The sequence below is a fragment of the Peromyscus californicus genome, unplaced genomic scaffold (assembly GCF_007827085.1).
Source record: "Peromyscus californicus insignis strain IS unplaced genomic scaffold, ASM782708v3 Scaffold_14__1_contigs__length_90479793_seg_2, whole genome shotgun sequence".
Taxonomy (NCBI): Eukaryota; Metazoa; Chordata; class Mammalia; order Rodentia; family Cricetidae; genus Peromyscus; species Peromyscus californicus.
In genome coordinates, this window is record NW_026294436.1 from 59,829,965 (window position 1) to 59,849,378 (window position 19,414).

Sequence of the window (19,414 nt, forward strand, 5' to 3'; positions counted from 1 at the left end):
CAGTGACCAGCTCACCTTAAAAGGCTTAAAAGAAAGGGATTCTTGTCGTAAAGAGGTGGGCATAGTGTATAACCTGATTACATAATGTACACACTTACCAGCTGTCCCCATGGTGCCTTCAGTCATAGGTACAGGATTTCTGTTTTCATGTTGATTTAAGATAAATCCAATTAAAGCATAAAGTTAACGGCATCAGTCAGAAAGTATGTATGAATAAACCCCTTCAAATATCAGAACCCCCTCATTGATTTGTTTATTGTATTTCAGAGAAAAATGTATCAACCTATTTGCAATAGTAGGAGTAGAACTGTGTGCAAAAGATATGTGAATAAAGGGAGAGAAGAAGTTGCTGTGATCAGTATCAGGACTGAGCTTGCCGTAAAGGATTTTAAAAATTGTAAAATTTTAAAAAGGGAATAAAATGTTTTGATTTTTTAAAAAAGAATACAATAGATAGCGTTTTCGGAGAACATTGGCCCTGGCGAAGGCTTTGTGGGCCATCTCCCGGCTTCAGTGGCTCCCTGTGGAGAAGGTCCTTGGTTGCTCTGTTGTGAACACAGTGGCTATTCTTTGTGGTCCTGCTGAGAGCCTCCCTTGGGGAAGCTTCCCACATGTCAAAGATAAAAATTCTGCAACACTTCCTTTCTCCTTGTTCCCTCAATGCTTTTCCCTTCTTTCAATTCCTTTCCAACTTTTTTCTTGTCCTCAAGATTTGATTTGGCAATAACTGATGAAAATCGAAGATCACTTAGATACATGAGTCAAAGGTTCTCAAAACACAGAGTAACCCTGCCAGCCGTCCTGCCGATAATGATAATGAAGTCCTGTGTTTGCATCAAGAAGGATGGGACTGGGACTATTGTGTTGAGTGAGAAAGTCAGAAGGACGAGAAACACGCATCCTAACTCCAGTCTGGAATCTAAACAGACAGTACCATAGAAGAAGGGGAGCAGGGTGTCCAGAATGGGACCCCGAGGAGGGGAGGCCGTCAACATGGACCACCTAAATGGAGTGGAGAGATGACGCCTGGCTCTTTAACACTGAAGGTGTACTGCTGGTCAAAACAATTTATGGCGTGTTTTAAAATGATTAAAAGTATAAGGAATTCCCACCACGTGCACAAAAGAGATTAACAGTTGAAGAGGTGGAAATGCTCACTGCCCTGATTTGATTAGAGAGTGTATACAACATTAGCTACCCTAAGACACCCCATAAAGATGCCCAGATAAGTCTCAATTAACAATAAGGAAATAAAACATAAATTTTAAAGTTCTTAATAGCTTTGTGTGTCTGTTATCCTCATGTAACCAACAGGGCAATGGAAGCCACTGAAAATTAACGACCTGAGTAGGACTCCACAGTTGGCGTTTTCAGTCACAGGGGTCAGGATTCCAGCACAGATTCTAGTTTTGATCTGTGTCCTACAGGCTTTGTTCTCCTATCCAAGGTGACGTAGCAGTAAGCAGGTGTATGACGTTGGGGTGCACCATGCCAACACTAATACTTACTCTTTGTAACCTGTGGCAGTGTGAAGAGATGTACTGTGTAGACAGGTCCACTGGGGTTCCAGTTCTGGTTCTTGCCAGTGTCCACCTCTGAGGATGGTTTGATGGAATACCCACAAAAAAAGTATTTCCTCTGTGGCACAGACTGATTTAAAACAAATATGAATTCTCTTAACAATGTTTTTGAAGAAGAGATGTTTTAAATTTCGAAAGAGGGATATTTTAAATCTTGAAGACATTTTAAATCAATCTATGCCCTGTAAATCATTTATAAAATTATACATAATAAATTTATGAAAATGAATTTATTAATCTGTCACTTTATGGTTCATACTTTGGTAAAATATCTAAGAAATATTTGGGTAATTCCAGGTTGTAAAGATTTCCTGCTCCGTTTGGCTCTCAAAGGTTTATAGTTTTACCTTAATATTTAGGTTTTGACCCACGCAATGTTATTTTTGAACACAGACCAAATTTCATCTTTTTATCTTAGCTTTCGAACATGGATTTCTGACTGTCCCACATCATTTCTCTACCCAATTTCCATCCCTTTACGAAAAGTCAGTTGAGTGCTTTTCTTCTAAGTAATGAGCAGAAGGCACCATGCTGTTAAATTACTCCTTCGTGTTACTCTTCATTCATGCTAAAAGTTTTCATTGGACCTCTCACTTACTTTAACTTCATCTATATTTCATTTTTAGGCTATTGTAAATAATACTGCTTTTAATTATCAAATTTTGATTGTTCACGCCACTAGGTGATTAATCTTTAGGACACTTGTCTGTATATCATTTACACACCAGAGCATCCTCTCTTTTACAATGTGTAGGTCAGTGCTTCACACGTATACACAAAGTTGTGCAATGATGACCACTCAAATTTTAAAACATTTTTGTTACTCAGAAAATCGTCTCCTCACTCCGTCTTCTGGCAGCCACTAGTCTGATTTCTGACTCTCTGTTTACCTATTTGGGGTATTTCATTCTGTTTGTTGCAATAATACTTTCACATTTTCCTTTACTTCTTTAGTTATGATTTCCTTTAGTTTTTGGCCACATTTATGACAGCTGATTTACGTCCTTTAATCCATCTTTCTAATAGTTTGTTTAATCTCTTCCAACATCTAAGTGTGTTAAGGAACAGTCTCTCTTGATTTCTTCTGTTACCTATTAATGAGTCATACTATTCTAGTTATTTGCCTATGCCACAAATTATTATTATTGTAGTTATATACATACATACATACATACATACATATATATATATATATAGGAGGTGAGTGTGTGTGTCATGTGTACCTTGTATGTGCAAACACATGTGCAGGAAAGGCAAAAAGCCAATGTCAGGTGTCTTCCTCAATTCCTTACCCACCTTCTTTTGCTTTTGGTTTTTGGTTTTTGAAGACAGGGTTTCCTCTGTGTAGTCCTGGCTGTCTTAGAACTTGCTCCATAGACCAAGCTGTCTTGCAATCAGTTAGGCTGTCTGGTCAGCAAGACCCAAGCATCTTCCTGTCTGCCTCCCAGAGTTGGGGTTACAGGCATGTGGGTCCGAACTCAGGTGGTCATGCCTGTGCAACTAGGGCTTTGCCCATTGAATCATCTCCCCAGCCCTGGAATATTAATAATAATGATGATTAAAAAGAAGCATTTAAAATAACATGTCAGCTATAGCTACATATCTGCAGCAGTGCTCTCCTGGGGCTGGCCGTCGCTGCTTCTTCTCATCCTTTCTCCAATCTCTTTTATGACAATCACGTTCAATTTGTAAAGTCTGCATTATGTGCAGCCACCAAGTCTGTTTTGTTGAATTAGGGACCAGTAAAATATTGGTCAGAGGTTTCCTTAATGCTGGGTTAGTTCCATTGATGTTACAAATGCCTGAGACAACTCAGTCCGTTGTCGACTGGCCCCATTACCCTTGGGCCTGTGCCAAGGAAGGAGCTCATGGCAGAGGAAGCTGCTCATCTCCTGGTAGCTGGGAAGCAAAGAGTTAGAGAATGAAGCTCTTGTCCCCATATTCCCTTGAAGAGCACACTCCAGCGATACCAGTTCCTTCATCAGGCTCCACCTCATCAAAGTTCTGCTGACCCTCAGCAGCCTAAAAGTCTGGGGACTGAAGCACACAGCCCTTCAGTGGGCACTTATCCAAACCACAGCAAGCATCTTCAACCAGTGAATTTCCATGGCTTCGTGTGTATATGTGTTTGTGTACATGTGTTCATGTGTGTGTACACAGGTGTGCATGTGCATATACATGTTTGTGCATTTATATGTGCATGTGTAAGGCAAGTATTTCTGTACATGTGGATGTGTGTGTGTATGTGTGTGCACGTATGTGTGTGTACATGTGTGTGCATGTGTGTTGTAGGGAGATGCAATGAGTTTTCCATGTTCCAGCAAGCAGTTTCTAGTTTTTGTGTTTTCTTTAGGTCTTGGTCTTACAGAGACTGAAAGTCAGACAGGAATTAGTAGCTGGAGCCTCTCTGAGTTTTCCTACACATGTGGCAGTGTGTTTGTCTCAGTTCCTAGGGCTGTGCCAGAGGTTTTAAAAGCTGCTTGTGCAGATCTCATCTCTTGCTTGCCATTTTCACGTTTTGATTGTTACTCTCACACTCCTTTAAGCCTTGTGTGTTGTCACTGCCTCAATAACTGCTCTGTCCAACAGTTTCCACTTATCTTTGGAACAAACACATTAGTATCTGAACTTTTATCGCAGAACAGACTCTGACTTGAATCAAGCAAAGAGATACCCTTGAATATGACCTTCAGTGAGCTTCCAGACAAACCCAAAAGGAGTGACTGTCTTGGGACCAGGCTGGTGGAAAGTTCCACCCCTTCCCTCCCACACAGTGGCTGATGTTTTAAATCGTTAATTATGAGATAGTTGGTTTACAATGCTACCATGGAACTAGGGGTAGAGAGATGTGAAAACTCTGAGTCAAACACTGGGCTGACTCTTTTAAATCAATAATCTTCCAGAGTTGTAGGGGGGAAATGATATTTTCATGATTCCTAAGGATTTCATCTTTCTGGAAGTCCTTAGCACTATCAGCTTTTAGACATAAATCTTTCATGTTATGACCCTGTTAAACTCACTATATAATGGTAGATTTTCTGGTAGATTCAATTATTCCACAATATGGTCCAACAAAATTCCATGTGGAAAAGAATTCTACTGATATTCTAGGTAGAAGGACATCAGAACCCCTTTGGCTGATTATTGGTGAAATTATTAAGGCCACTCCACGTAGTTAAAGGGAGATTTATTTAATGGAATAACTTACAAATTAAGGGATAGGTAGGTCGTGGAGTCTGGGGAAGGTGTATCACAGTCCAGCAGTGATCTCTGGAGCTCTGCTCGGTCCACCTCCACGTGGTATCCAGGGTCCCGCAACAGAGAGAGCGCCCGCCGATCCAGATCTCGGGTCCCCAGGTGCCTCCCTTGGCCCCGCCTTGTAGGCGTGACAGTTGCTGAAGTCTCAATGGGGGTTGGAACTTCCAGATCAAAGCTGGAATGGCTACCCACTACATCTCCCCCTTTTTGTCTAAATAAGAAAGTTCTAACCTAATACAAGACTATATACAAAGGAATGGTTATCAAATATTGTCCAGGAATAATGAGGGATAATGACCTAGATAAGATGGAAGTACAACCAATGCAAACAATATCAAGCAAGAAACACATACTAAAATCCAGAGAAGTATAGAGCATAGGTAAATGGCATGTTACAAAGATCATTCCAAAAGGTGTCCTATCCTAAAGAACCTGAATCTAATACTTAATATGTTCTATCTACTAAGTTGTAACTATAACTGCTAGTCTTCAATCCCATCAAAGACCTGAGAAGGAATATAATGGTACCTGAGGAATGGTAGATGGATGTAAGCAACTTTCGGGAATCTTGCGAGAGTAGACCAAGACAGCTGGCAGCCTGGACAGTCACCTAATTTTTCTCAGCATTGTTGGTGCATTCAAATTGGCTACAGGCCTAAAGTATCTGACAGACCATTTTCAGAAGCAGGAATTCTGAAAGACCATCTTACCCTGTCTTTGCAGAGTACAGTGGTCGCTTTCCTTGTGTCCCGCTTGTCCAGAAAGGATAGCATTGCATTTGTACTGTCAGCCGTCGAGGCAAGGGCAGTTCTTTGCCCAGTAGGCCATTTTGTGCCAAGAAGACAAACTTCCAAATAGAAATGTCTTAGAAGCCCAACATTCTCTCGGGATCAAATTGGTGCAGCCAGGAGCAATTGTGTCTCACATCAACAGAATTCTAAGTTACTTAAATGCCATATTCTCTAGGTCTATGAAGTGTTTGAAGATTACCTGTCCATCTGACCTATGTATCTGTAAATCTGGATAACCTAACTAACGTAACTATAGAGATGACAAGCATAGGTGACTATAAATCTATAAGTCTTATCTACCGAAATAACCTAAGGACTAAGGCTTCACGTAAACAAGGTAAACAGTCTATAAGCAAGTGTATGGTAAAGAACGATGACTTCAAAATTGTGACAATACACAAGATGCTATAACAGAGGTAGGAGTATATAGTGCGATATGCAACATGACAATTATCTTAAATATATATCAATATTTATAACAGAGGTAGGAGTATGTAGTGTGATATGCAATATGACAACAATCTTAAATATATATCAATATACCAAATATCCTAAACAGAATTAGAACCTACATAAAGTATGACAGATACAAATTTACATTTGTATCAATATACAAATATTTCAAATAAGAGTAGAAATATATGTACATTATAACAAATATAGTTCTGTATTTGTATCAATATACAAATTATCTTAAACAGGAATATAAAAATAGTTTACATTTGTATCAACATATAAGAATCCATAACAGCCAGGCAGTGGTGGCGCACGCCTTTAATCCCAGCACTCGGGAGGCAGAGGCAGGCGGATCTCTGTGAGTTCGAGGCCAGCCTGGGCTACCAAGTGAGTTCCAGGAAAGGCACAAAGCTATTCAGAGAAACCCTGTCTCGAAAAACCAAAAAAAAAAAAAAAAAAAAAAAGAATCCATAACAGTGCAAATTACAGTGCAAATTATTTAAGGCTGCTATTTTACTAAATTTGTTTACTAGTATACATAATAATCTACCATAATATCTTATACCTATCCATTCCATTTCTTCTTTACATTTTTTTTCTTTTTTTTTTTTTTTAGAATACTGAGTTTAATATTTCCTTTCACCCCCAACCCTATAACCATCATCCATAACCCTGAGAATTATGAAACCTAAGGGCGAAGGGGCGTCGTTTTCTTAGAATTGCTTCCTGCTGTTTAGGGGATGATGTTATCTCTGTTGGGTACTGTGAGAAAGCTCAGATAGTTAAATCTCAGTTAGACTAACTGTAGGTTCTGCAGCAAGTCTTAGAGTAATGGGTAAGATTGTCTGAAATTCTGGTAAGTAGTATGATGATGATTACCATGGCATCATTCTGGATTGGGTAGAGTTGTTGTTGGGGCCCCATCTTCCTTCTGGAGACTTCTGAGATTGCTATTAGAAAAACTTATTTGTTATCAAAATGGAAGATTTGGATTTAAAGAGGACATAGCATGTAAGAAAGGATTCTGAGAAATCAAGAGTAAGCATGGGGAGAATTAGAATCTAGAAGACAATGGTCCCTTTTTATTGGTTTCCTTCTGTCCCACACCAGAAGGCTCTTCTGATATGGGACTAAAGAATCTCTCAAACTTTTCTTTTAGCAATGTGCTTGGGTTTAGAGAAGGAGTGAGCCAATTCCATCTCCAAAGCCAGCTTGGCTTATAATTGAATTGGAACCACAACTTTTCTAGATTGATAGAGAGATAGATGTTAGACAGTGAGATTTTACCGTGTGTAGATTGGTACCAATAGATTCTTTCTTTCTGCTGTAAACATCCGGATATCCAAGGCCTTATGATTTTTGGAAGATGGGTATTTCCATTATCCTGGAAAGACAAAAACAGAACCCTACCCCAACCTTGATTGTTAAATTTTTCTTACAACTTGTAGAGATGTCACATTGGAGGATAATCTTTTACTTCACCTCATCAAGGGGTTTTTCCTGATCAAATCGAATTTTTATTAATTTTGTTGGCATCCATAGCTTTTCTTCTCCTGCAGAAACAAAGGCAAAACCCCTTCCCCAACGTAGAACATATCCAGGTTTCCATTCTGAGGTCAGCACATCCTTGAAATAAACTGGTTGGTTTAGCTCAGGAGTTTTGTCTGTCGTCCAATGTCTCTCTGCAGCTGTTGTTCCTTTCTCATCAGCATTGAGAAAATTCAAGGTGAATAAAGCACTATGCAATCTATTTCTAGGAGTCATTGTTACCTGTTGCTGTTTATTTAGCATATCCTTTAAAGTTCGATTGGATCTTTCTATGACTGCTTGGCCTGTGGAATTGTGTGGTATACCTGTAACATGCTTTATATTGTAATAAGCAAAGAATTGTCTCATTTTATTGGAGACATAAGCTGGGGCATTGTCTGTCTTAATTTGTACAGGTATTCCCATGATGGCCATAACTTCTAATAGGTGTGTAATCACAGAATCAGCCTTTTCAGAACTCATAGGAGTTGCCCATTGAAATCCTGAATAGGTGTCAATGGTATGATGTACATACTTTAATCTTCCAAATTCTGCAAAATGAAACACATCCATCTGCCAAATTTCATTTCTTTGTATACCTTTTGGATTGCTCCCTGCAGGTAATGGAAGTTGGTTATAGATGGAACAAGTAGGACATTTTTTTCACAATATCTTTAGCCTGTTGCCAAGTGATGGAGAAATCCTTCTTCAAATCTTTGCTATTTACATGGTATTTCTTATGAAATTCTGAAGCTTCAAGGACATTACCTATTAGTCTGATCAATCTCATCATTACCTTGTGCTAGAGGTCCTGGCAGATCTGTATGGGATCTGATATGTGTTATATATATAGGATATTCCCTTTTTCTGATGATTTCCTGCAATTGTATGAATAATGAAGTTAATTCTGTATTATCAGGAATAAATTCAGCAGTTTCAATATGTAAAACAACTCTCTCTGCATATTGGGAGTCAGTGACTATATTGAGGGGTTCTGTGAAGTCCATCAGTACCATAAGAATGGCATACAGTTCTGCCTTTTGTACAGAGCTGTATGGACTTTGTACCACTTTACTTAAGTCTCCTGATTTATATCCTGCTTTCCCTGATTTATTTGCATCAGTATAGAATGTGAGGACTCCAGAAATTGGCTTTTGTCGTACAATGTGAGGAAGGACCCATTCGGTCTTCTTTATGAATTCTATTCTCTTGCTTTTGGGATAGTGGTTGTTAATCTCTCCCAAAAAGTTACTGCAGGCTCTCTGCCAGTATTCATTATATTTCCATAGTGATGAAATTTCTTCATTAGTTAAAGGTACTACAATTTCTGCTGGGTCCATTCCTGTCAACTGGCGAAGTCTTAGTTTACCTTTTTGAATCAAATCAGAGATCTTTTCTATATAAGTCTTTAATTTTTTATTTGGTTTACGTGGTAGGAATATCCATTCCAATATAATATCTTCCCTCTGCATCAAAATACCTGTTGGGGAATGTCTGGAGGGGAATATGACAAGAATGCATTTAAGTTCTGGATCCACATGATCCACATGTGCTTCTCGAATTGTCTTTTCTACTAGAGCCAATTCCTTCTCAGCTTCGGCTGATAATTCTCTTGGACTATTTAATTCTTTGTCCCCTTCTAGAGTATTAGCCAAATTTTGTAGTCCATCTTTGGGTATTCCCATGATACCCAGTAAGTTGGAAATGCTTCCTAATAACTTCTGAAAATCATTAAGAGTCTTCAATCGATCTCTCCTTAGCTGTATCTTTTGGGGCCTAATTTTTTGTAGCTCTATCTTATATCCTAAGTAGTTAATAGAATCTCCTCTTTGTATTTTTTCAGGAGCAATTTGCAGTCCCCAGTGAGGCAAAACTTTTTTTACTTCTACAAACATGCTTTCTAATGTATCTAACTTTGGATCAGCTAATAGGATATCATCCATATAGTGATAAATTATAGATTGTGGAAACTTTACACGAATTATCTCCAATGGTTTCTGCACAAAGTATTGACACAAAGTAGGACTGTTTAACATTCCCTGTGGGAGGACCTTCCATTGATATCTCTTGACTGGCTGAGAATTGTTATAATTAGGTACTGTGAAGGCAAATTTTTCTCTATCATTTTCTTGTAAGGGTATGGTAAAGAAACAGTCTTTTAAGTCAATAACTATTATAGGCCATTCTTTAGGTAGTAGAGAGGGCAAGGGCATCCCAGTCTGTAGGGAGCCCATTGGCTGAATTACTTTATTAATGGCTCTCAGATCTGTCAGCATTCTCCAATTACCAGACTTTTTTTTAATAACAAATACAGGAGAATTCCAAGGGCTGGTAGATTCTTCAATGTGTTGAGCATTTAACTGCTCTTGAACCAGCTGTTCTAAAGCTTGTAGCTTGTCTTTTGTCAAAGGCCATTGTCCAACCCAGACAGGTTTATTAGTTAGCCATTTTAAAGGTAAGGCAGTTGGTACTTCTGAGAATTCAACATCAGTTGTGCTCTGTTTGTGAACAGCCTGAATGGTTGGTGACTGATTTTTATAGCATGTGAAGATATTATTCCTAGAAACATGCATTGGTCTGTATTCTTTTTCTGAAAGTGTAGGAATTTTAATCTGGGTATTCTACTGTTGTAACAGATCTTGGCCCCAAAGATTTACTGCTACATTTGCTACATATGGCTTCAGCCTTCCTCTCTGTCCTTCTGGCCCTATGCATTCAACCCATCTCGAACTCTGTTTTATCTGAGATAGGGTGCCAATCCCTAAAAGTTGGACATCTACCTCTTGAAGAGGCCAATTTGGATGCCATGATTTTGGTGTACTTATAGTCACATCTGCACCTGTGTCTACCAGTCCCTCCATAACCAGGCCATTAATTCGAATTCTAAGCTTTGGTCTTTGATCATTTATGGAAGTCTGCCAAAATATTTGTTTTATAGTATTCTTTGTAAACTGTGATCCACCCATCAGAGCTGTTTTATCATCCATTGCAGTATCGATTTTTACATTAGGCATTGGTTTATTCAGTTGTCTTGGAGTGGAATTTCTTCCACAGTGGCTGGGAATGTTCATACTACATTTGATTTGGGGGCCTGCAAGAGGCCCCCTGAGGCGTTTCCCGCCAGTAAAGGGTTACCTCGTATATCTATTTTAGATCTGCACTCACTGGTCCAATGTTGGCCTTTGCCACACCTTCTACATAATCCGGGAGGTGGTTGGGGTCTCCTGTTAAGGCTATTCCTAAAAGGAGTATTACTCCTAGGAGTACCCCACGTACAGTTTTTACTTATATGACCTGGTGTACCACATTTAAAACATTTGGTAACATGGGGCCTTCTTTCACCTCTGGGATTTGTCTCTTCTATCCAAGCCTCATTACTGTAGTTACGAGACTCAACACCATTAGTATACTGAATCCACTCTTCCAAAGGAACTGATCTGATCTTTAATAGTGTAAGTATTCTTCTGCATTCTGCATTAGCATTGTCAAATGCCAAGGACTCAGTTAATACTTTTCTTAATTCTTTATCTGATACAGCTCTTGTTATAGCTGTGTTCAGTCTTTGTAAAAAATCAGTGAAGGGTTCGTGCGGTCCCTGAAATATCTTTGTGTATACCTCAGTTGGTTTTCCAGGTTTTGGAATTTTTTCCCAAGCATTTAGAGCTGCTGTACGGCATAGGGATATTGTATGTTCATCATAAATGGCTTGTACATTTCTGTCAGTGAAACATCCCTCACCAAGTATTTGATCTTGGGAGATCACAAAACCTCTGAGTTTACCTTGTTGTTCTAAATTTTTTGCCTCTTCTCTCAACCAGCTTTTCCACTGTAGCTGCTGACTATATTCTAGAACAGCTGAAATTAACTGATGCCAGTCATCTGGGATGATTCTATGTGAGGTAGACCACGAATTTAACAATTGTTTTACATATGTGGAGTGTATCCCATATGTAACTACTGCTTCCTTTATATTTTTAAAGTCCCTTGTTGAAATTGGTTGTAATGTATATGTATTATATGGCTCGGGATGTGTGTCATCTGCTGGCTTCTCATGGATGATAACAGGATAAGCCATTGTGTGAGAGCCATTTGGAGATGTTACAACCTCTATGGTCTTGCCCTTCTGCTTATTAGGTCCCTTGTCATGTTTACTGAGAGTTTCTTCTAAGGCCTGCAAACGAGCACCTAGAGTCTGTTCTATGGAGTGAACCTCCTCTCTGGCAAGGGACTCCAGATTTCTCATGGAATCACAGAAGTTTTTATGTTCCTCAGAAACACATGATTCCATGGACCTTATCTTATCAATTAATGATAATCTTTCTTCCTTATATAGTGTCTGGAGAGTTAGTGTTCTGTCCATTAAATATTCACATTTATTATCAATAAGATCAATTTTTGGTACAAGCCTGTTTTGTAAATCCTGATCAGCAGATTCCAGAGAAAGAATCTTTTTCTCTAAGGTGTCATTGCTATCCGTTAAAGCAGATTCCAGAGATAGAATCTTTTTCTGTAAGCCTTCATTGTTAGTTTTGAAAGCCTGTAAATCCTGGTTAGCAGATTCCAGAGAAAGAATCTTTTTCTCTAAGGTCTCATTGCTATCCATTAAAGCAGATTCCAGAGATAGAATCTTTTTCTGTAAGCCTTCATTGCTCTCGCTTAAAGCCTGTATCAGTCCCAATAATGACTCATCTTTGTTTTTGTTATTAAACCAGTGTTTGAACACTGTGTGGATTATTACAATGAATGCCAAAATGGTACAGGCCAGATATGCCTTAGGAAGGTCGTATATTTCCAGGAGATGTCATTCATCATACAGGCAAAAAGGTTTTCGAATTCTTGTGAGGTAATGTTGTCAGCCATATTACAAGAATTACTCAAAATTTGTTAGTCAATTTTAAGGTGTAAAATTATCAGGTACTTTTACTTACCTTTCGTGGTTTTGGGGGGTGTAGTAGCACTTTTCAGCCAGCAGGTGGCGATAGTGCAGCTCCAAAGCAGGGCCTGCTGGTGATCTTGGCTGACTGCAGCTCGCTGGAGTCAAGATGGCGGGAGCCGGAGCCAGCACCGGCACTCAGGAAGCCGGGGAGTGCCTCTTTCGCTGGTCTGGGGGCTAAGCTGGGGAGCTGAGACCGGACTAGCTGCTCCCTCTTTAGGGAATGGAACTGTGTAGGCGTTCCCTGGTTATATGGAACTTTGCAGGCGGGTTTAGGTACCCGCTAGCCGGGGAGGAGGCTGAGGGTGGGAGCCACCCAGGCCTTTGGAATTTGCCCCACGTGAGCACCAGATATTGGTGAAATTATTAAGGCCACTCCACGTAGTTAAAGGGAGATTTATTTAATGGCATAACTTACAAATTAAGGGATAGGTAGGTCGCGGAGTCTGGGGAAGGTGTATCACAGTCCAGCAGTGTTCTCTGGAGCTCTGCTAGGTCCACCTCCACTATCCAGGGTCCCGCAACAGAGAGAGCGCCCGCCGATCCAGATCTCGGGTCCCCAGGTGCCTCCCTTGGCCCCGCCTTGTAGGCATGACAGTTGCCAAAGTCTCAATGGGGGTTGGAACTTCCAGATCAAAGCTGGAATGGCTACCCACTACAGCTGATACTGATGGTGGCATGGAACTGTGTCTCTGGCCTATTGAAACAAAACCCAAAACAAACGTTGAAAAATATTTAGGGAAAGGATGCTTTTAACTACCTTGAGATGGTAATCACAGTCTCCATTCACGTATTGTTTACTGAATTCTCACATTATGAGAGGCTGGCTGGCTGGTCATAGAAAATGTAGGAGTCCATCATACAAGACTGGACTGTCCAGTTGTACTTGCTTGACTTCAAGCCAAAGAAACCCTGTGATGAGAGCTGCTAGTGAGCTCAAGCTAGGAAAGAGTTCCTTTGGAAAATGCAAGACAAAATTAACCATAGGCTTGCTGCTGCTCAGCATGCACAATGTGGCTTGCAAGTCTCCTCCAGGTCTTGGGTAAGAGAAGACAGCAGGTCAGAGCCTTTAATCTTGAAATTGTTGCAAATGCAGCAAATGGATCAAGTTTTCCCTGGTCTGCTCAGAGGAAGTGGCTGCTCACAGGTCCTGACTTTCTACATAGGTGGTGAGTACAACGAGATGGTGAGGTGTCAATGAAACATAGGAAAAAAATTACACAGGGCAGGAGATGTAGCTCAGGTGTGGATTGCATGCTTAGCATGCAGTAGACCATGGATCCCCACGACTGAAGAGAAATACAGAATTCACAGTGTTCACTGTTGGTTTTGTTTTAGGAAGACCTGACTAAGAAACGCTGGTGGTAGGTCCATACTTGCCTGTCAGTGCAAGCTCTCCCAACAAGCATCATGCTTTCTGGTTTCTGCTCAGTTTATTTGGTTGCCTACTTATCATCCACAGTTAAAAGAAGTCAGCATGTCAGAACTTTCACCTCCTTTGTTTGTTGGACAGCACTTTTAGTTGGTAGCTGTTTATGTCATAAACATCAGGCAGATGTTAAGCCACCTGAGTTGCTGTAGTCCTTGGAATATAAATCAGTAAATGGAGATCTGGGGCTTTCCAAACTATTTAGAGTACTGTTTCTACAGCCAGTAACCCATCAGCTCAGAATTTAGGGACGTCAGAAATACCTTCCCACAAGAGACAGAAAAAGGCGCCAGATTACTCTCAATTGAGGTGGCAGCCCAGTGGCTGATCTGCGTTTTAATGAAGTGAAGCGGGTCAGAGGCCAGTCAGTTCTACAATGAGTTCTTCACTCTTCTGTCAGAGTCAAAAGCCAGGAGCACAATGGGCAAAGCACAGCATGGGATCTTGATGTACTAAGACTGCAAGTCCCAGGCATTTGCTGTAAATAAAGTGGAGAAGAGTCAGGCCTTCCTCCATCCTTACTCTTTAAGTCCATTTGCTTCTCTACTGAGACTGGATCCTTCCAGATGCTAACATGTAAACTAGACAGGTGGGAGGGAAGGGCATGTCAGTATTTTAATTCTGACTTTCTTTTTTAAGTTGTAGTGTGTGTGTGTGTGTGTGTGTGTGTGTGTGTGCAGCTTAGAAAACATCTTGCTACATGGTAGATTGAGTGGCCTTACCTCATTCATTTTGTTGAATTGTCTCATATATCCTTGAATATTTGTGTTATAAATTGTAACACTCAAACAGAGAGTCACATGGCAAAGTTCGACAGATAATTTCACTGAGGTTTTGATATGTTTAATTGATACATTCATTAGCACATAATCATATTATACAGTACAGAAAATTCCCATTCACCATTAACTAAGTGTTCTTTTACATCCTTCAGTTAACTTTATTAGTTTCATTATGAAGTTCTTCCAATTTTAGTAACTTTACTATTAAATACTGTGTAATTTTTTAAACAAATTTGCACGGGATGTTTCAGCTCCTTTTTCTCATGGATCCTACTGTGTTTGGTATTAATTGATGACAATCTCACTCCAAAATGAGGTAGTTGAGACTGAATTAGCTTAAAAGTACCAGCATCAACTTCTCCCATCTTCTGAAAACACAGCCAAGCAAAAACCCAAGCAACCATTATTAGCACCATTTACAGCAATTAGCGTTTCCTCTTTTGTCGCTTACCATCTCCCTTCCTCTGCCACCTGCCGAAGTACTCAGTCAGCATGCTCAGCCTCTGCTCAGTACCTTCTTCGTCACTTTCTGAAGGCCCTACCTGGAGGCAGCTGACTACAGCCTGATGGACCTGCCCTCTGCTTTAACTCGTAGCTCAGAAAGCCCAGCTTTCTCTCTACTTCCTCTATCTCCCTCCTTCTAGCAGGGGCTGACTGTTCCTGCTTGCCTATCCTTTGTTTCTCTCTAATTCCAATAAATCATCTTTGAGTTTCCTTCTGTGTCTGTTTTAAAATTAATTTATCTGCAAGACCAAGAACGTATCTGCCAGAAAGATCCTGTGTCCTTTTCAGTGTAGCTAACATGGTCAGTTATTTAGTTAGATGATGGTACCCATGTCTTCCACTTACTACTGTCTGCTGTCATAGTGGATACTGGCAAAACTCCTCTGGGGTTTTAGCCTACACACTGCTGAGGCCGCAGATGTTTTGGGGGAAGTTCCTGTTGCCTAAGCACTGGATTCCAGAATCTCCTTCTCCTCCTCTGGGACAGTTCTCCTAACTGACCTAAGGCTTCCCCTTTGGTCACTCATTTGGTTCTACAGCTTTACTGTCACTGGATTTCTTAACCTCCTCCACAGCTCTCTACATGCCAGGCCTTTCCCAAGGCCTCTGGTGTCCTGACTCTGTTTGCTTTTGGCCATCCTTGACTTCACGCTGACTACAAGGGAGCATGTGGATACTTACTACATCTTTTTATAAAGATGTCTCCTTAAACACAAAAAAAGAGGAGTGTGTAAGAGAAAAATGATTTCCTCCCAGTTACACACCAAGTACTGTGCTTGGTGATTTACATATATTATCTTAATCTTTTTAACCAATACAAGAGTAGGATGTTATTAACCTTTAAAAGATATTAAACATGCCCTGACCTACTGGATTTCCAAACAAGAGTGAGATGATTAAGACTTATAACATAATAAGGACATTAAGATTTATGAATCAATTTATTAATCAAGAAATGTTCACATCTACTTAGCTACTAATGACCATTTGGAAATGAAGTTACAAATACATTACATTTCAGCCCCAAGGAAAACATCCCTAAATATCCAAGGGCATGTACATGTTGTGTTTTAGTCTTATTTTAATAATATTTTATGTCTGGAACATTTTTTGCATTTTTCTCAAACTGAATTTGGTGGGACTAAAATTCTTATTAAAAAGTCAAAAGTGCACAGTCATACAGAAAAACCCATGAGAACTTTATGTTTGAAATATGAGTTTAGTGCCCTCTCTGTCTTTCCCATTCTTGATACACTTCACTGACATATGCTGTATCTCAGAAGTCTTTGGAGACATAGTGCGGTACCTTTTGTTGTTTCTTGTAAATGTCTTAGAGAATTCTCAGCACATGCAAAGTGGTTGTCATGGGTAACAGAAGCAAAGCTATTGGAAATTCAATATGTTGTTTCAAATATGTACTTGTGTATGGACACAATCGATACTTGCACTGAAGTGAATGGAATGAGTTCAGAGTACTCAAGTCTTGCCCCCAAGTAAATGCCCAAAGTACTTCTAACTTATCACATAATAAGAAATGTGCACCCAGCTATAAGGGCAGATACATCAGCAAGTCCCAAGCAGCAAGATCAAGTGTGACATTTGTCATAAAGACTGGGAAGCATCCTGCTTTCATTTCTTATACTTACTCCTGTCAGCAGATAGCTTAGGTAAGTTTATGGCCATATTTCTGTTATTCAGATTAGGTAGATTTTCCCCCATATCTGCTGAAAAGGTTATTGTAACATTGCAAAGGAAGAATTGGGTCAAGGAGGACTAGATGCTTTTATCATGTGAATACAGAAACTCTTGAGTCACTGGGGATGGGGGGGCAACAGCTGTGAGCTGTGAGGATCTGTGAGGATAATGTGAAGGTAGAAGATTTCAATAGCCATTTTATTTCGTAAGAGCTACAAGAAATTTTTATTGTCTGCCTTATAGTTCAACTGATCCTAGAGACAAGGATGGGGGTGGTCTGGGGTTGCCAAGGGTTAAAAGGCCAACAAACTCCAAAGCTTTAGTCTGTGCCTCCAGAAAACTAATAAAAGCCTTTACATACTCCTAGAAAAACCTGGATGTCTTCAAATGTTTTAAAACTTTTAAAATGTATTCTCTCTCTCTCTCTCTCTCTCTCTCTCTCTCTCTCTCTCTCTCTCTCTCCTATGTCTCTCTCTCTCTCTCTCTCTCTCTCTCTCTCTCTCTCTCTCTCTCTCTCTCTCTCTCTCTCCTATGTATATGTGTATCACACAGGCACCCAAGTGTCACAGAGTATGTTTGGAGGACATAGGACAACTATGTACAGTCAGAGGTCTTTTCTTCTATTTCATACTGGGCTTTTGGGATCAGACTTAGGCTACCATAAAATCATTTCATTAGTTCCTGAAGCATTCACCTCCCCCAATTCTTTGATTTTTTTCCCCCTCATTCTTAGCCTTTCTTTTCTTCATGAACCCATGATTTAGAACCACAAATAACAATGATGAATAACACAGTGGTGAAAGATGACCACTGAAATAACCCACTGTATCTGTGGATACATTTCATACACTATCTTCTTCCAATAACAAGTTATTAACTAGAATTCCATTTTAGTTTCCATGTGGTGTATGTAAGACTTTTCTGAGTAATAATATTTTCAAGAGAGAAAGTCTATTAACTTAACTTGAAATATATATGTGTTTTTTGACAAGGTTTTTCTGTGTTGTCTTGACCGTTGTGGAACTCACTCTGTAGACCAGACTAGCCTTGAACTCACAGAGATCCTCCTGCCTCTGCCTCCTGAGTGCTGAGATTAAAGGCGTGTGCCACCACCACCCAGTAAGTTATATATTTTTTAAAAGCCAAACAAGTGTATAATCAAGTTTTTCTTCAACTGTTTACACTGTTTATATTATAGCCTATCTGCACGTTTCCTACCAATTATTTTCCATTTTGTGATGGCTTTAATCAGCTAGCAGACTCTATCACTGATATTTCACAGATGTCGGTAAACTTCTTCAATATTTAAATTGACTTATATAATTAGAGGGTACTAATAATTTGATATATTTTAGTAGCTGGAGTATGCTATACCTTGCTTGGCACAGATAAAAGTAAAGGTGACAGGCTACTTTAGCACCATCTCATCCTTGAAATGTATCGTTTCTTACCTGAGTCCATGGGTGAACTCCAGAGATTAGAAAAAGAAAGTCCTGAGAGTCTGCAAAAATGTTTCCTCTGTGAAATATGGATTTTCCCACTCAAAAAAAGGGAGTTGGGCACAAATGTAGTATAATGGGTCTTAAAGTCAGACTGCATGGATTTATTTGCCAAAACATCATATCCTGCATGTTGAATATCTTTTAAATTAGAGTTATTCATTTTATTTTATCTGTGAGTGTTTTGCCTGCATGAATGTCTATGCCCCGTGTGTGCTTGGTACCCACAGAGGTCAGAAGGGGGTGTCAGTTCCCCTGGAACTGGAGTTATGGATGGTTGTGAACCAGTCTGTGGGTACTGAGAATTGAATCCAGGTCCTCTGGAAAAGCAACACATACTCATAACCACTGAGGCATTTCTCTAGCCCATGTCGAACATTTTTTAAAAAATGTTTTTACATTTATTTATTTTCTATGTCTGTGGGGTGGGGCATGGCATGTATATGGAGGTCAGATAACAAGTCGCGGGAGTCTGTTCTCTCCTTCCACCATTCAGGGTCTGGGGATTGAACACAAGTTATTAGGCTGGCCTGCTGAGCCATCTTCATCCTGACGTGTTTGGCATTTTAAGCTTTAGATTTAGGGAGGACTTTCTGAACTTTCCAAGAATTGGCTCATAAGATCTTCATGTGAGGGGTGGCCTCCCTAGGCAAAGGAGGCGAACTTCCACAGCTCTGAAGATGGCAGTATGCTAAGAGGAATCAGATCACCCAGGACCTGCTGATTCTCCTCCTTTTGACTTCTTTGATTCATGCCCCTTGGTCCTATCAAACTTTTACACCGCCCTCCACACTTCTGTCAAACCAACTGAGAAAACAGTCAGGTGTAGATTTTCTTCGCGTCTGCATTTTCCTATGAAATTTCCCATCACATAAAGCCTCTGTTAAGGAAATGCACGTTTTCTTCTTGTTAATCTGTCTGGTGTATGAGATCCGGCCAAGAACCAATTGACAGGAGGAG